The following is an 18,283-nucleotide window of genomic DNA, read 5'->3' on the forward strand; positions in this document are numbered from 1 at the left end:
GTATCCTGTGAATTACAAATTTTTAGAACTGGAATTTAAAATCAATGGGTCTGTAAACGTTCCTCTCTATTGTGGTACAGATGCGGACACATTTTACAGACGTGTGACATGCATTTACCGGCTGCTGTCAGTTCTGGCTGATTTAGGCCGAGCTATTACACTAAAACCGAGCAATATTACAAAAAACAAAATACACGTTATAACTGTACAAACGATTTATATAACTTAATAGAAAAATAAATAAAAAATTACCAATTCCAAAAGCATGATCATCTCATGCACCCTCTTCAAGGCCTGGCGTTGCCTCTTCTCCATGGGCTTCAAGCGCTCCTGAATGGCCCACATATCATTGCGCTGCTCCATTTGCATTTTGGCCAATTTGGCCTTCAATGTCTTCATTCCTGTTTTAAAAAAAAAATCATGGTTTATAGTTCCCTCTAAACCAAAAGGGTCAGAGTGGGGGTCTCCATAGTCTTGGGTCCATAGCCCGTAGGAAGGAGGCTAGGCCTCAGGCTTCTACTAAAGACACAGTGATGGTACAGCCCATTACTTGTCTGGCACAAAGCCAACAACACATCACATCACATCACCCAAAGAACATCATCCCCACAATGAAACATGGTGGTGGCAGCATCATGCTGTGGGGATGGTTTTCAGCAGCCGGGACTGGGAAACTGGTCAGAGTTGAGGGAAACATGGACAGAGATATTCTGGAGCAAAACCTGTACCACTTGGTACGTGATTTGAGGGTAAGACGGAGGTTCACCTTCCAGCAGGATAATGACACCAAAAACACTGCTAAAGCAACACTTGAGTGGTTTAAGGGTAAACATATAAATGTGTTGGAATGGCCTAGTCACAGCCCAGATCTCAATCCAATAGAAAATATGTGATCAGACTTAAAGATTGCTGTTCACAAGCGCAAACCATCAAATTGGAAGGAGCAGAATCAGTTTTGCAAGGAGGAATGGGCAAAAACACCTGTGGTAAGATGTGGCAACTGCTCATAGAGACTTATCCAAAGCGACTTGGAGCAGTGATTGCCACAAAAGGTGGCTCTACTAAGTATTGACTTTAGGGGGTGAATAGTTATGCACATTGACCTTTTCTGTTATTTTGTCCTATTAGTTGTATGCTTTACAATTAACCAATTTAAAAGAAGGTCTAAGTTGTGGGCATGTTCTACAAATTACATGATGGAAATCCTCAAACAATCCATGTTAATTCCAGGGGGTGAGTCAACAAAAAAAAAAAGAACGAAGTCAAGGGGGGTGAATACTTTTGCTTAGCACTGTATATATTACAGAGTGTTGGCAAAACATACAAAAGTTATTTACGTATGTACCTGGGCATTTTTCGTCCCGGATGTCTTCACTTCATGTCTGACCATTTTTTTATAATGGCCAGACGGCGGTGTTTGCGACCTATTTGGCGCCACATTTTATAGGCCAACTCCCGCACAATCCTTTGTTTCTCGGCGTGGGACCGGGTGCGGTCGTAGCCCCGACCCAACATCCGCTGCATCACAATTTTTAACAATAATAGTATTGAAAAAAATTTACTCAAGTAAACGGCAAAAAGTATTAAATGCTTTGAGGGGGAAATATTAGATTTAGGCTGCCTGCACCTCCAGTATTTGCTGGTTCATTTAGAGTTACCCAAGGGTGCATCCAGGGGAGACGAACCAGCTGTACACCCCATACCGTACCGTCACTTCACTAGACAGGTACATCTCTGCTTAGCTGAACAGTATCTGATAGCTCAGACCTCACCCACATACAGTCGTAATACAATGCCATCTTCTAACCGTAACAGTAAGGCCGCATGCACATGGGTGTGTTTTTTCAAAACTGCGGACCATACAAACCTATCCTGCCGTCCTGCAGAGTGGACAAGTGCACGGCGTCATTGGTTGCTATGACGACGTGCGCTTCCAGGCCACCACCGCTGTAATGTGATACACTTGCATGATCTATACAAGTGTATTACTGTACAGTGGTGGCGGCAAGAAGCGTACGGCGTCATAGCGAGTTAGCATTAGCAACCAATGACGCAGTGCGCTCGGCCACTCTGCAGGGTAACCTAACATAGTGGGTGTGATGTCACAGGAATACTTAGTGCAACAATCACTAATATCTAGTGAGACCTTATAAAATGTGAAGTTGAGTGCACTTAAGAAAAATTATAAATCGCAGAAGGTCGCACTGGCGGTTTTATATATAACACTCTTTATGCATATAAAGCGATTGTTCAGACATGCAGGTGAAATATAATCAAATACACTACTTTAATGTAAGATTACTTACAGTCACCAGGAGTTCTTCCTCTTCCCCGTTGAACTTCGCTCCAACCATCGCATCCATCTAATTGCTAGTCGGTGCAAACCAGTTGCTGTAGGCCACGCCTTCAGAATGCATGTGCTCTTGCCATTAATATTTTGCTGAAATTTTGCAGATAAAAAATCAAAGCTTGTCAATCGTAAAATCGCTTAATACTTCTGGTATGTCAGTGTCCCGGTTGTGGGACTATGTGTGCGCATCTACTAAGTATTTTGTGGCTGCAAATATGACCTTGAGGTTTCTCATGTTCGCCTGCCATTAAAATGAATGGGACCCGAGTTCGAGCGATCGCGTTCGCGAACCGTCCCATCAGATGTTCGTCCATCACTAGTGAGCACACGGCTGGTGCCCGCACATTGCAGAACCACTGTTTGCGGGCTGCAATATGGGCCATGAAGCCTAACTGAGGAGGCTACTGTGGCTGGCACTAGGGGACATGTGTGAATATGGCAGTACCCTCACTTACACACGCTGACCAAGCAGGCATTTATCAGGAAGGGACTGCTCCTTCCCAATAACCGCCTGCTCGTCAGCGGAGCTCCAGGTCTATCGCTACTGCAATCCCTCGTCCTCATACAGATTCATTGTTTCTGGGCAGCAGATCGCTGTTTACACAGGACAATCTGCTGCCCTGGAACAATGATTGAGTAGTTCACATGAATGATCATTTCAATCAATGAACAAGTGTTTTGTTTTGTTTACAGGGGCCAATTATCGGGAGCAATGTCGGCCTGACAATAGTTAGACAGCTTGCTCTTGTTCTAGTAACCAAAGGTAAGGGGTCACCAACAGCTGAGTATACAAGTAAAAACTACACTCAGATAAACCCTAGGAGTTAGGCCCCTTTCACACGGGCGAGTTTTCCGCACGGGTGCAATGCGTGAGCTGAATGTACTGCACCCGCACTGAATCCGGACCCATTTATTTCTGTGCACATGAGCGGTGATTTTCACGCATCACTTGTGTGTTGCCTGAAAATCGCAGCATGCTCTATATTCTGCGTTTTTCACGCAATGCAGGCCTCATAGAAGTGAATGGGGTTGCATGAAAATGGCAAGCACCCTGATGGGTGAATGCCTGTATACCCCCAACAAAAGGCAATGGGGGAAAATATTTTCTTACAGCTTTGCATTGTGTTGTGCCTCTGTTACACCTCCTAGAAATATATAAATAGATTAACAGCTGGCTGTTTCCATTTCTTTTGTCAAGGGAGAATGTCTGTATATATTATTATGACCACCAGCTAATATCCAGAGTAACTGCCGTGTGCAGCACAGACAGCAGCTAGAGAGACCGCTGTAGGTCACAGGTATCTGTGCTGACTGCAGTGCATCCCACAGCTGCTAGGGGGTGCATGCAGGAGGATCCATAGAGCAAACATGATGACTTGGTCATGCTCTTCCAACCAGTGTTGGACATTTCTAGACGTGTGACATGTCGCATTGTCTTGTTGGAAGATCCCATCCGCCCCAAGAAGACATCAGCATTTATGAAAAAAGAGATGTCTCGTGGGCACTGCTTGCTAAAGAAACTTCTAATGGTGTAGTCTTGGTATATCTGTTTATTTGTGTAAAATAGCAGTGCGTTATGGAACTGGACCAGCCCCCTCTTCAGGCCTCACACAATTGTGGAAGGGGGTGGTCCAGCCCCGAAACACATTGCTATTTTACACAAACGGATATACCAAGACTGCGAAGTTGAACATTTGTTCAGCAACCAGTGCCCGAGAGAAGTCTCCTTTTTCTTTGTTCCTTTAGATACTCTACAACCGGATTTTGTCTGGTGAGACAGCGAGGCAGCAGTTTCAAGTACACCTATTTGGACTATTGGGTATTTGTGAACCTGGCACAATGCCCCAAGGTGAGCTCTATGCACCTCCTATGTATTTTTTCAGATATTTAGAAAAAAAATCTGCATTTATGGATTGATACTCAAATCGATTGAGAGTGCCTTCCACATGGATGAGTGGGCCCAGAGAATTCCACCGAAATGTTTCCCATTCCATAACGCTACCACCATCAGCTTGTGTTCTTCCAGCAATGGTTGCGGGGTGTTTGTTCTCAGATTTTTCTCACCTGACACACTAATGTCCATCCGTTTGATGGAGAAGAAAACATGACTCATCAGAGAAGCAACCCTTTGCCAATCAGCAGAGGTCCAATATCAATACTGCCATGGAAATAGAAGCCATTTCTGCAGATGCAACTTCGCTAGACCATCCGTCAAATTTGGAGCCCCATAGGCTTTTTATTTTTTTATTGGGTGACGTGTATAGCTGACCATGCGTCTCCTGCTCATAGAAGGTTTGCTGCCACAGAATGACACAACATGAATGGCATAGAAATAGGTTAAGAGTTAGGTACTGTACCCATCCATAGCAAGGTCATCTTTCTGTTGGTGGATGGGCCCAAATATATAAAATATATCTGCTAAAAACCTCTGATTGTATAGTAGATGAGTTCCCCTGTAGCATGTCGGTCTGCCCTTGTGCACCTTTGTGCACCTTTGTAGGCAAAGTTTACCTCTTATGTTCATCAATGGCACGTGGTGCTCAACAGTTTCCACATTGCTTATTCACAATGGTGCCATTTGTCCACTCACAATAACAAGACAACACAAATTCCTCAGTTTCAGAAATACTGCCACCCTTGGCCCAAAAGCCAATAATCATTACGTTTTGCAACTCTAATAAATCACCCCTTTTACCGATGACAGCAATTAGGGATATGTGTGCTGACAGCCTATTGCACACCTTATATACTCACCAAGCCAGCTCAGGACACGTTACTTCCTTCATGAGCTATGCGCTGCCAATGTCAAAAGTAGGAAGTGATCATATAATATGACTCAACTGTGTACTTTGAAACTGTCCAATCAATGCTGACTTTGTAGAGACACACACTGTTAAAGGGGTTTTCTGGCACTTTAATATTGATGGGCTATACTCAGGAGATGCCTTCAATAGCTGATTGGTGGGTTTCCACTCTCCACACCCTCTGATCAGCTGTTCTGCAGTAGCTGTAGTAGTGAAGTGAATGGAGCAGCCCTGTGGTCAGCTCCGCCTACTACAAAAATGGGCAGAGATGTTATTTTGACGCTGACTTCCGATACCAGAGCTACTGCAGCTACTGAAGAAAAGCTGATCATGGGAGTTGGGGGGGGGGGGGGGGGGGGGGGGGGGGATATAGGACCTCTTCCGATCAGGTATTGTTTGCCTATGCTGAGAATTGACCCTGATGCATAAGGAGCAACTAAAGTTGGAGTTGGTTAAAGAGGTGTGCAGGTATGTAAGAACTGTCAGGAGGGATTTGATAACTGATTATGTAATCCTGTAGCTCACTGGATGTTAGCTACATAGGACGGACTGACCTCCTGTCTACACAAACTCTGGGCTGGTATTCAGACTGACACTACTGCCCATAATGAAAGTTACAATCAGAACACACTACAAAGACTACAGATCACAAAACCCCCACTTATTTCTGTTAAAGATTTTTTAAATATTGTCCAATCATACCAATCTTCCAAGAGAATTATACACTCTGTCCCTTTGTGATCGGCAGGCGTTCAAGGGTGGACCACTACTGACCATAATGCTATAGCATATCTTAGTGCATTATTTGATAAGGATACATCTTCAATCAAAGCTGATTTTTTTTCTATCTTTTTCTATCTTTATACCTGTATGTTAAAGGAAATCTGTCAGCAGTGACCTCCCTATCAAACTATTTGCATAGACACATAGCTGTGGTTCACCTGATTAAAAAGCAGTTTTTCTGCTGTTGATCTGAGGCCCCCCCCCCCATTTCAGAACTCTGATACTTTTTCATATTATGCAATTTCGGCCTATGGTACAATTAGGGTATCACCATTACTTTTGTTATGCCCAAGCTCATTTCTGTGGTCAGCTTTGCCACTGCCTGGGCCTATCAATCGAAGCAATCTGGGAAGGGCTGACCACAGAAAGGAGCGGGGCCTGGGTGCAACAAGAGTAATGGTGATGCCCTCATTGCACCAAATGCCTAATTTGCATGTTAATAAAAAAGTATCATAACTCAGATCAAAAAATTAAAAACATCATTTTAATTAGGTGAACTGTGCAAACAGTTTGATGGGGAGCTTGCTGGGGACAGATTCCTTTTAAGGCTTAATACTACAGGTGGATGACTATGGTGTGATGATTAGAGATGGCCTTGCGGTTCGCCCAGCGGTCATTTCGCGGCAAACTTTGCTTGTTCGCTATTCACCGAACATGCGAACATATGGTGATGTTCGAATGCGCCATATTGTTTTGCATTGTGCCGAACTTTAACCCATGACACATCCATCAGGTGGGACAGGACAGCCAATTGAGACGTTTCAGCACATGTACACACCCCCACCCTATAACAGAACCCAATCTGGCAGCCATTTTACATTCTGTGTTTTGCCAGTATAGAGAGAGGTTGCTTTGTGGAGCAGGGACAGACTGTTAGGGACACCAAATGCTAGCTAATAGGGCCACAAAAGTCCTTTTAAGGACTGGTATAGGTGTGCTATCGATGGATGTGATATACTGAGGGGTGTTATATACTCTTTCTAACAGAAAGTATATTATAGTGCATTTGTATTATGCAGCAGTTGTGTGCGGTTCTGCTGCGATACCGCAGCTATATAGAGGGACAAACGCTATTGGAAGAACTAATTGCAACTGGTGTGATATACCTGTTCCCCCCCCAAAAAACTGATTGAGGGGTGTGATATACCTATAATATACTTTCTAACATACAAAGTACAGTATATTATAGTGCATTTGTATTGTGCAGGAGTTGTGTGCGGTTTTGCTGCGATACCGCAGGTATATAGAGGGACAAGCAGGGGCGTAGCTATAGGGGGTGCAGAGGTAGCAGTCGCTACTGGGCCCAGGAGCCTGAGGGGGCCCAAAGACTCTTGGGCCACATAAGAAGACACCAGTATTACAGAAAGTGCATGCTGGTCAAGTTACACCTCTGGCTGGAGGGAAGGGGTTAGGTCAAGAATTTGGCATGGGGGGGCTGCCATCTCAATTTTTGCCTCAGGCAGGATGAAGGCTATGTACTTCCCTGCCCCTGGCCACAAAGCACTGAGGGAAGGGGGCCCAAGCTGAACTCTTATACCAGGGCACATGAGCCTTTAGCTACGTCCCTGGGGACAAGCGTTATTGGAACAACTATTTGCAACGGGTGTGATATATCTGTTGCCCCAAAAAAACTGATTGAGGGGTGCGATATACCTGCTTCCACAAAATAATGATTAAGGGGTTTGATATACCTGCTTCCACAAAATACTGATTGAGGGGTGCAATATTGTCACGGCTTGGTTGTAGTTTGCCGTGACACTTTCGCCGTGCATGATGGTTGCCGATTGCAACGTGTTGTTTGTTAAGCATGCGTGGGCACTTCCCCTTTAAGGCTTTCTTCCTTCCCTTTCTGGTATGCATGGGGTTAAAAGGTGTGTAAGGTGGAGCTGGGTATGGCCTCATGGCTCTTATGTTCTGGAGTTGTGAGCCTGAGGTCAGATTGTCTTCAGTGTCTTGAGGAGCTGGTGCTATTCCATCTGCCCAGTCCTTGAGGGCCACCTTATGGGACATCGATGTCACCTGATGTCACCCCTTTGTGTCTGTTTCTGTTAACTTACCTCACTTGTTGTGTGTTTGATGTGGGTTTATGTTTGGGGTTGTTGTTATGTCTGGTTTGGTGTTTCATGTCTGGCCTGTTTGGTGTTTCAGGTCAGCATGAATGCCGGACATATCCTTTGTATGTCCTATACCTCCCGAAGTGGGTCCCTGGAGTTCCCGAGAGGGGGAACTACAAGCAGCTCGGCCAGGTGCCGCCATGGTTCTTGCCTCATGGTGGTCAAGGTTGTTTCTACTGGATTCTGTGTTTGGTGTTTGTGCTGGATTCTGCCGGTCGTGTGTGTTTGGGCCTATGCACATTTCCAGGATCCAGGGGTAAAGGCGTGGACGGCTTGAGTTCCTGTTGCAGCTGTGTCAGGTAGGTGTCCATGTTGGTCCTGTTGACAGTTGTGTTTTCTGCATCTGGACACTTACCTGTTGTGTCTTCCACTGCTGGTTGCTTTCTTCCCCTTTGTTGCTAGGAATCGGTTGTCTCCACCTTTTGAAACCATATTGCAGGGACTGTTAGGGTCAGTAGGGCCCAGGTTCCAGAGTATGAGCCCCCTTACCATCGAAGGCGGCTCATATAGTCAGGAGGTAAGGAATAGGATTTGGGGATGCTTAGTAGTTTCCAGCTCCCTTTTCCCTGTTTCCAGGCCTAGCTGCTTCCCTATAATCCCCACATTATACGGTGGGGGGTTTCCCCCACTCCCCACTGTGACAGATATACCTGCTTCCACCAAATATTGATTCAGGGGTTCTATATACCTGTTTCCACAAAATACTGATTGAGGGGTGCGATATACCTGCTTCTAAAAAATACTGATTAAGGGGTTCTATATACCTGCTTCCACAAAATACTGATTGAGGGGTGGGATAAACCTGCTTCCATGAAGTATTGATTGAGGCCTGCGATACACCGACTTCCACAAAATATAGATTGAGGGGTGCGATATACCTGCTTCCTCAAAATACTGATTGAGGGGTGCAATATACCTGCTTCTACAAATACTGATTAAGGGGTTCTATATACCTGCTTCCACAAAATACTGATTGAGGGGTGCGATATACCTGCTTCCACAAAATACAGATTGAGAGGTGTGATATATCTGCTTCCACCAAATATTGATTCAGGTGTTCTATATACCTGTTTCCACAAAATACTGATTGAGGGGTGTGATATACCTACTTCTACAAAATACTGACTAAGGGGTTCTATATACCTGCTTCCACAAAATACTGATTGAGGGGTGCAATATACCTGCTTCCACCAAATATTGATTGAGGGGTGCGATATACCTGCTTCCACAAAATACTGATTGAGGGGTGTGATGTACCTGCTTCCACCAAATATTGATTCAGGTGTTCTATATACCTGTTTCTACAAAATACTCATTGAGGGGTTGGATATAACTACTTCTACGAAATACTGATTGAGGGGTCCGATATACCTGCTTTCACCAAATATTGATTGAGGTCTGCGATTTACCGGCTTCTACAAAATACTGATTGAGGGGTGCGATATACCTGCTTCAACTAACAACTGATTAAGGGGTTCTATATACATGCTTCCACAAAATACTGATTGAGGGGTGCTATATACCTGCTTCCACAAAATACTGATTAAGGGGTGCGATATACCCGCTTCTACAAAATAATGATTAAGGGGTTCTATATACCTGCTTCCACAAAATACTGATTGAGGGGTGCGATATACCTGCTTCCACAAAATACTGATTAAGGGGTTTGGTATACCTGCTTCTACAAAATACAGATTGAGAGGTGCGATATACCTGCTTCCACCAAATATTGATTCAGGTGTTCTATATACATGTTTCCACAAAATACTGATTGAGGGGTGCGATATACCTGCTTCTACAAAATACTGATTAAGGGGTTCTATATACCTGCTTCCACAAAATACTGATTAAGAGGTTTGATATACCTGCTTCCACAAAATACTGATTAAGGGGTTTGATTTACCTGCTTCCACAAAATACAGATTGAGGGGTGTGATATACCTGCTTCCAGAAAATACTGATTAAGGGGTTTGATATACCTGCTTCTACAAAATGCTGATTGGGGGTACAATATACCTGCTTCCACCAAATATTGATTCAGGTGTTCTTTATACCTGCTTCTACAAAATACTGATTAAGGGGTTCTATATACCTGCTTCCACAAAATACTGATTAAGGGGTTTGATATACCTGTTTCCACAAAATACAGATTGAGGGGTGTGATATACCTGCTTCCAGAAAATACTGATTAAGGGGTTCTATATACCTGCTTCCACAAAATACTGATTAAGGGGTTTGATTTACCTGCTTCCACAAAATACTGATTATGGGGTTCTATATACCTGCTTCCATAAAATACTAATTGAAGTGTGTGATATACCTGCTTCCACAAAATACAGATTGAGGGGTGTGATATATATGCTTCCACAAAATACTTTGGCACAGGGTCATTTTGAAAATGATAGGCAGAGGAAGAGGAAGGCCGTTCCGCAGGGGTGGTAGTGGTCGGGAAGGTGCATCAGACCGGAGCCTAAGTGGGAAGTTGGAGAAGGTGCGTGCGATTACGTCAAAGGGCGCACCAGAGTTGATTGAGTGGCTCACTCAGCCTTCCGCTTCTGCACCCTCCTCATCCTCTGTATCTGAACCCTCCTCACTCTCTGCTGTGTGCACCCCCAAAGACACCACCAACATAGCCCCTCTACTCGAGTCAGAGGAATTATTTTTCCATCCATTCCCAGACCTTACCGATGCGCAGCCATTCTTGGTATCGGATGAGGAAGAGGTGGTAGCAACGGCCGCCACCCAGCGGTCTAACGACAGTACCCAGATCAGCCCAAGGAGGGTGGTGCCTGCTGTTGCTGCCTACTCCAAGATCTTTAATGTCAGTGGTGGTGAAGGTGACGATGATGACATGTCGATGGACGTCACGTGGGTGCCCACAAGAGAGGAAGAGGAGGGGAGTTCAGAGGAAGACACGAAGCAGCAGATAGGGAGGAGAAGGAAGAGAAGCAGGCAGAACTCGCATTGCACAGGAGGCAAAAAGCAGACTGCAAATGTATCTGGAGCGAGCCATCCACCATGCACAGTCACATCTTGCGCTCCCAGGACGCCGGCACATGGCTCCGCAGTGTGGGCTTTTTTAACGTGTCAACTGCTGACAACAGTGTTGACATCTGCAGCCTGTGCTGTCAATGCATAAGTCGCGGTAAACCCAACACTCACCTAGGGACGACCCCCTTAAGAAGTCACCTGAGCTCCCATTACCGAGCCCATTGGGAGCAACGCCGTCAGAACCCACAAAGCCAAACTCCCGGCGCTCCACGTCCTGCCTCTTCTTCTCCTCTCTCCTCCCATTTGTCCTCCACTCCACCTTCCACCGTGCCATCATTGCATTCATCTGGCAGAAGGCAGGCTTACATGGCCCAAATGTTCGAGTGTAAAAAGTTGATGACTCCGGATAAACCTCTTGCCCATTGGCTGACCGCTGACTTGTCAGAACTGCTAGCCCGCCAACTACTGCCATATAAACTGGTGGACTCTGAGGCCTTTAGAAAATTTGTGGCCATTGGCACATTGCAATGGAAGGTCCCCGGAAGGAAATATTTTTCCCAGAAGGACATCCCAGAGCTATATGGCCACGTTCAGTGGCAATTGAATATATCTCTGGCACACAGTGTCGGTGCCAAGATACATCTGACCACAGACACGTAGTCTAGCAAACACGGGCAGGGAAGGTACATAACTTTTACTGCCCACTGGGTGAACCTTCTGACGGCCGTCAAGAATGTAACCCGTGGCACCCGTGTGGATTTGGTGTTACCGCCACGGATTGCATGCAGGCCTGCTTCTTCTGCTCTTTCTACTCCATCCTCCGTCTCCTCCTCAGCTGACTCCTCCTTTTCCACTGCTACCGCCTCTTCCACTGCACCCCCCAAGCTCCCCAGAACCTTTTCGACATGCCAGGTGAGACCTTGCCATGCTGTGCTGCGGCTGTTGTGCCTGGAAGCCAAGAGCCACACCGGTCCTGCACTGCTTTCAGCTGTGCAGTCACAGGCCAATCAGTGGCTAACCCCGCTCAATTTGACAGTTGGTAAAGTGGTTTGCGAAAACGGTGCCAATCTGCTGAGCGTGCTGAAACAGGGCAAAATGACACACGTGCTGTGCATGGCACACGTCCTGAACTTGGTTGTGCAGCGATTGGTTGCCAAATACCCCGGGGTCCAGGACGTCTTGCGGCAGGCCAGGAACATCTATGGCCATTTTAGAAGATCTTACACGGCCATCGCTCGCCTTGCTGACATTCAGCGGCGACACCACCTGTCCGTCAAACCTCTGATTTGTGACAGCCCGACGCAATCGAATTCCACCTTGTATATGCTTGATAGGCTGCTCCAGCAGCAGTGTGCCGATAACGACTACCTGTACAAACTCTGCAGCAGGACAGGTTCTGGGGAGCTTAGTTTCTTTTCACCACGCCAGTGGCTGCTCATACGTGATGCATGCAGACTTCTGAGGCCATTTGATGAGATCACCAAACTGGTCAGTCGCAGCCAAGGCACCATCAGTGACATCGTACTTTACGCCTTCTTTCTGTAGCGTGCATTGCATCGTGTCATTGATCAAGCCATCGAAGAGCAGGAGCATGAAAATGAGGAAGTTGCAATGCTGAATGAATTCCCGGGGGGACTACTCCATCCGAGACAAGTCAGCAGGAGTCTGAAGAGGAGTCAGAGGAGGATGGTGGCTGGGAGGAGGAGGAGTAGTAACAAGAAGAGCAGGCTTTGAGGGGGACTTTAAGCTTTTCGGGGATCCCTGGTGTTGTCCTGGCTGGGGGGAGGAGACCGAGGACGACATTCTCCTGGGCGATGAGCAGGAGCCAGGGCACTCCACCACTTCCAATTTAGTGCAAATGGGGGCCTTCATGCTCCAGTGTTTGAAGAGGGACCCCGTATAAAAAGTATAAAGGGCAAGGACCAGTACTGGGTGGCAGCTAACGACAGTGTGGACTAACTCACATTTCTAAAAATTAATGAGGCATGGATATCGGAGGAATTCAACACGTGTGACGACCACGTGTAATTGAATTTCCTCATGCCAGCCCACACATATCCGCCACCACACAGAACAAAGAATGGTCCTTGCATTATGTATATACAGCGGCATAAAAGGCCTTTTCTGTCAGGTGAATGCCTAATTTTTGGGGCCTCTACTCCAGTGGCCTACAGTTAAATTTTTTTCCCAGTGACAGCCTAATGTACCTTCAGACACATAATCACTAGTTCTTTTCTGTCAGATGAATGCTTCATTTTTGGGGCCTATACTGGCCTACAGTAAAAAAAAATTGCCGGTGACCGCCTATTATACCTCCAGCCACATAATCACTTGTTCTTTTTTGTCAGGTGAATGCATAATTTTTGGGGCCTGTACTACACTGGCCTACAGTAAAATTGTTATCCACTGACCATCTAATATACCTCCAGCCACATAATCACTTGTTCTTTTCTGTCCGGTGAATGCCTAATGTTTGGGGCCTGTACTCCACTGGCCTGCAGTAAAATTGTTATCCACTCACTGTCTAATATACCTTCAGCCACATACTCACTTGTTGTTTTCTGTCCAGTGAGTGCATAATTTTTGGGGCCTGTACTCCACTGGCCTACAGTAAAATTGTTATCCACTGACCGCCTAATATACCTCCAGCCACATAATGACTTGTTCTTTTCTGTCAGGTGAATGTCTAATATTTGGGGCCCGTACTCCCGTGGCTTAAAATAAAAATTTTCTAGGCTCCAGCAGGGTACATTTTTGAGAGTTTCCCTTTAAGACGCATAAAAATGGCCCCTGATTAAAATACATCTTTTTTGTGGGAAGTTTTGCCATTGATCCTGCTCTGGTATGTCACTGTCCATGTTGTGGGTCTATTTGAGCATTACTAAGTATTTGGTGGCTGCAAATATGACCTGAAGGTTTTTCAGGTTTGCCTGCCTTTAAAGTAAATGGGGCCTGCCGTGAACGCTCGGTTTGCGAACATTTGAAAAATGAATCATGTGTTGATGGTTTTGATTTGGCTACGTCAGAGAAGAGAAGAGATCATCAGTTGCGTGCCACAGGACATCTGAGCAATATTTTCAGCTAGTGCCTCTTTGTCAGCACTTGATTCATCTTGTTTATAGCTTTTTTATTAGGATAACTTCAGATACCACAAGGCATAATTTTGTTTTAGGAACAATTCCACACTTGCTCCTAAAATGATGAAACTTTTTATATTGTGGCCAAGCCTTCAAATAGCTTATACATAAGGACTTTTAAGTTTGTTTTTGCCTCAAAAGTAGCACCTTTCTGTTTATATTCAAGAGGTGTCTCTAGTTGATTATTGTAAAAAAAAAACATAGAAATGAAAGAGTTTTCCAGATATAAAAATGTACAACTGCCCAAGAGAAAAAAATCAAAATCAAAAACAAAACAAAAACAAAACCTTGCACACCTTCTCTGCTTCTATTTCAATGCTGCTCGGTCCCTCTGTCGCTCTCTACCTCCTGGTCTAGTAACGATGTGTTAAGGGTGCATTCACACGACCGTATGTATTTTGCGATCTGCAAAACACGGATCTGGAAAAGATATGGATGGCATCCGTGTGACGTCTGTGTTACATCCATTTTTTTGCAGATCCACTTTTTTGCGGGGCTGCGTAACAGAAATACGGATGCGGACAGAACACAGTGTGCTGTCCTCATTTTTGCGGACCAATTGAAATGAATTGGTCCGCATCATATCAGCAGACCAAAAATGCAGTCATGTGAATGGGGTCTAACACCAGGATGTTTGTCCGCATTTCTGGCAGCAACAGGGACTCATCTCCATTTGGTTATTGTTTCTTCTGCTCCCAGCAAGACAGAGTCGCTATTCAGTGTCCTCTTGTTTGGAATTATCTGAACCTGTCATGGTCACAGGGAGAGCTGCATGCACAGCCTCCGCTACAATAGGCATACAGATTAAATACCCCCTTGTTTAGTCAATTTAGGTCACCTATTAATGCTATTATACCAGTTTCCTCTCAAATTGGTCATGATTAGTGTTTGGCAACCATGCTCAGCCAAACACCTTTTTCACTCGCGTGTGCTCGAGCGCGATGCTCGAGTCTCCTCCCCGCACGTTTGGCCAATAAACGTGCGGTGCGGGGAAGTAGTGCCACTCACTGTAATGCCGGAGTTATGTTGGTTACTGGCATTACAGTGATTGGCTGGCCGGAACGCGTCATCGGGTGCTATATAGCACCAGATGACACGTGGTTCAGCTCAGACTTAGTCAGGGCGAGCTGCAGCAGAAGTGGCAGATAGTGTAGGGAGAGGAATTGTGTTTTTTTAAGGAGTTTTGAATGTTGAAAGGTGTTAGAGACACAACAGTCCTTTTAAGGACTATTGTTTTATCTGGCTGCAAAATATATTAGGGCAACATGCGCTAAATTGCGTGCAATTGTTTGGCTGCTGGTGACATCAGCGACATTACCTGCGCTACATCTCCTGTATAACGTTAGCCGCTAGTGACAGAAGTGACATTACCTGCGCTACATCTCCTGTATAACGTTAGCCGCTGGTGACAGCAGCGACATTACCTGCGCTACATCTCCTGTATAACGTTTGCGCATCATAAATATCAGTGACATTCAGTTTCATTTTTTCGCTGCTGGTGACAGCGACATTACCTGCGCTACATCTCCTGTATAACATTTGAGCATCCTAAATATCTGTGACATTCAGTTTAATTTATTTGCGCATACACTTACAAAACCTGTGCTACTGTACATGTGACATACTTGCAAGCATATATACAATTTAATATGCTCAAGGCGAGCAGTAAGGGATGGCGAAGTTGCCGTGCTGCTGATGGTGCACGCAGAGGCCGTGGCCCTGGGCACGGTGAAGCTGTGCCTGCTGCCAGAGCACAAGAAACACACTCATCCACGATACCTAGCTTCATGTCCCAGTTTGCAGGGCGGCGCAGGACACCACTCTCGAAGTCACACCAGTGGGACCAAGTGCTCGGTTGGATTGCAGCAGATAATGATTCCAGTCGGTTAAGCACCACCCTTTCTTCCACAGAGTCCAGTCTCAGTAGCCAAGAGTCTGATCAATAGAATCCTCACTCTGATCCTCCTTCCTCCCACCATGGGAGTCTTGGCAAACAAGTGATCCCACACTCGAATATTCCGAAGAGCTCTTTTCATCGCCATTCCTTGATTTTGCCCTCTCGCCTAGCCTGCTTGAAGAGGGACATGAGGAGATATTGTGCACTGATTCCCAAACTCTTGAGCATCCACAGTCAGAAAAAGATGACGGTGGGGAATGGCAATTAGTGTTTCACGAGGTGGATGATGATGATGAGACACAGTTGCCAATTAGTCAACCGCAATTAGTGTCCCAAGAGGTTGATGATGAGGATGAGACACAGTTGTCAATAAGTAAGGTTCTTGTTAGGTCAACAAGTCAGGAGGATGACCAGAGTGAGAAAGTTGAAGAGGAGGTGGTGGACGATGAAATCACTGACCCAACCTGGGAATGTGGCAAGCCGAGCGAGGACAGCAGTACAGAGGGGGAGGATCCGCAGCACCGCAACAGGCTGGAAGAGGCAGTGGGGTGGCAAAAGGGAGAAGGCGGGCCACACCAAACAGGCCTGCAGCTGTTCACCGGAGCACCCCCTTGCAGCAATCTCCCTTGCCAAGGGGTAGGTGTTCCGCAGTCTGGCAACACTGCAGCAGCGCTTGCAATTGCTAGCTCACTGACTGTTGTGCGACGTGAGCACATGCTGGAACTCCACGTTCCACATGTTGGCCAGGCTTTGTGAGCAGCAGAGGGCAGAAGTGAAATACCAGCTGCAACATGGTCGTAGCCTTTCCAGTCAGTTTCCGCTCTTCACAAGCTACGAGTGGGCATGGATGTCTGACCTCTGTGAGGTTTTACGCAACTTTGAGGAATCAACACAGATGGTGAATGGCAATGCCGCTATTATCAGCGTAACCATCCCACTTTTGTGTTTACTAAAACGCTCGCTGCTCACAATGAAGGCGGACGCTTTGTGTGTGGAAGAGGTGGAAATGGGGGAAGACAGTACACAGGGTGATAACCAGACCACCCTCTGTTTATCTTCTCAGCACGAATTGGATGATGATGATGAAGAAGAGGAGGAGGAGGAGACAGTTGCCTCCTCTACAGAGGGTAGTACCCATAGCAGGTAGTGTTGATCGCAAATATTCTAATCGCAAATTTTTATCGCAAATATTGGCACTTCGAGAATTCGCGAATATCTAGAATATACTGTAGTGCTATATCTACGTAATTGCAAATATTCTAGATTTTTCTTCATCAGTACCCATGATCCCTCACTGCTTCTTGCTTGTGGGCCAAAGAGAAGGCTGCAATATCTTTGAATTTAGGAGTAGTGTTGATTGCTAATTTTCCGATTGTCGATTTTTGCAATCAAGAATATAATGACTCGAATTCTCGAATTCGCCAATATATGATGAATATTCGCAAATATATGATGAATATTCGCGAAATATTGCGAATTCGAATATTGCCCCTGCTGCTCATCACTGATAGCAGGTTTAATCCATCTGTTCAGCGTGGATGGGCCAGAGAGGAGGAAGAGGATGGGGAGATTAAGAGTCATCCTACTGATGAGGACAGCGAAGTCTTGTCTGTTGGGACTCTGGCACACATGGCTGACTTTATGTTATGCTGCCTTTCCCGTGAAAAAGAGAACTTTTCATCTCTCATTCTTGTGGTGGAGAGGACTAGCGAAATATTGCAATACCAGAAGGTCCTTGTGGAAAAATTGCTCCAAAGATTTCCAGCTGACAACGCTGGCGGCAGAGTACATAGTTTCTTGGGGAACCGGGGGAGACGCCTTGGAAGTGCTGGCCTGCCCTGCCGCCAGCAGTTTGTCAGAGCGGGTATTTAGTGCTGCTAGGGGCATAATAACCGATAAGCGCATCCGCCTGTCAACTGAAAAGGCTGACAGGTTGACTCTTATCAAAATGAACAAGGCCTGGATTGACTCTGACTTCTCTACTCCACCAGAGGAAAGTGGCTGAACATAAAGGCACTTTAAATGTGGCTTTTATGGTGTATTGAATACAATGTATTCCCATGCACCCCTTCCACCACAAAAAAGGGTATATGGTTCAATCTCCCTTTTCTCATCCTCCTCCATCATATCAACATGCGTATTAGGCTGCCCTCGCCTATAATGTTTTAGAGGGTCAGCTCAGCATCAGACCCTCACCCCTAATCTTT

This window comes from Bufo bufo, chromosome 9 (genome assembly GCF_905171765.1).
Source record: "Bufo bufo chromosome 9, aBufBuf1.1, whole genome shotgun sequence".
NCBI lineage: Eukaryota > Metazoa > Chordata > Amphibia > Anura > Bufonidae > Bufo > Bufo bufo.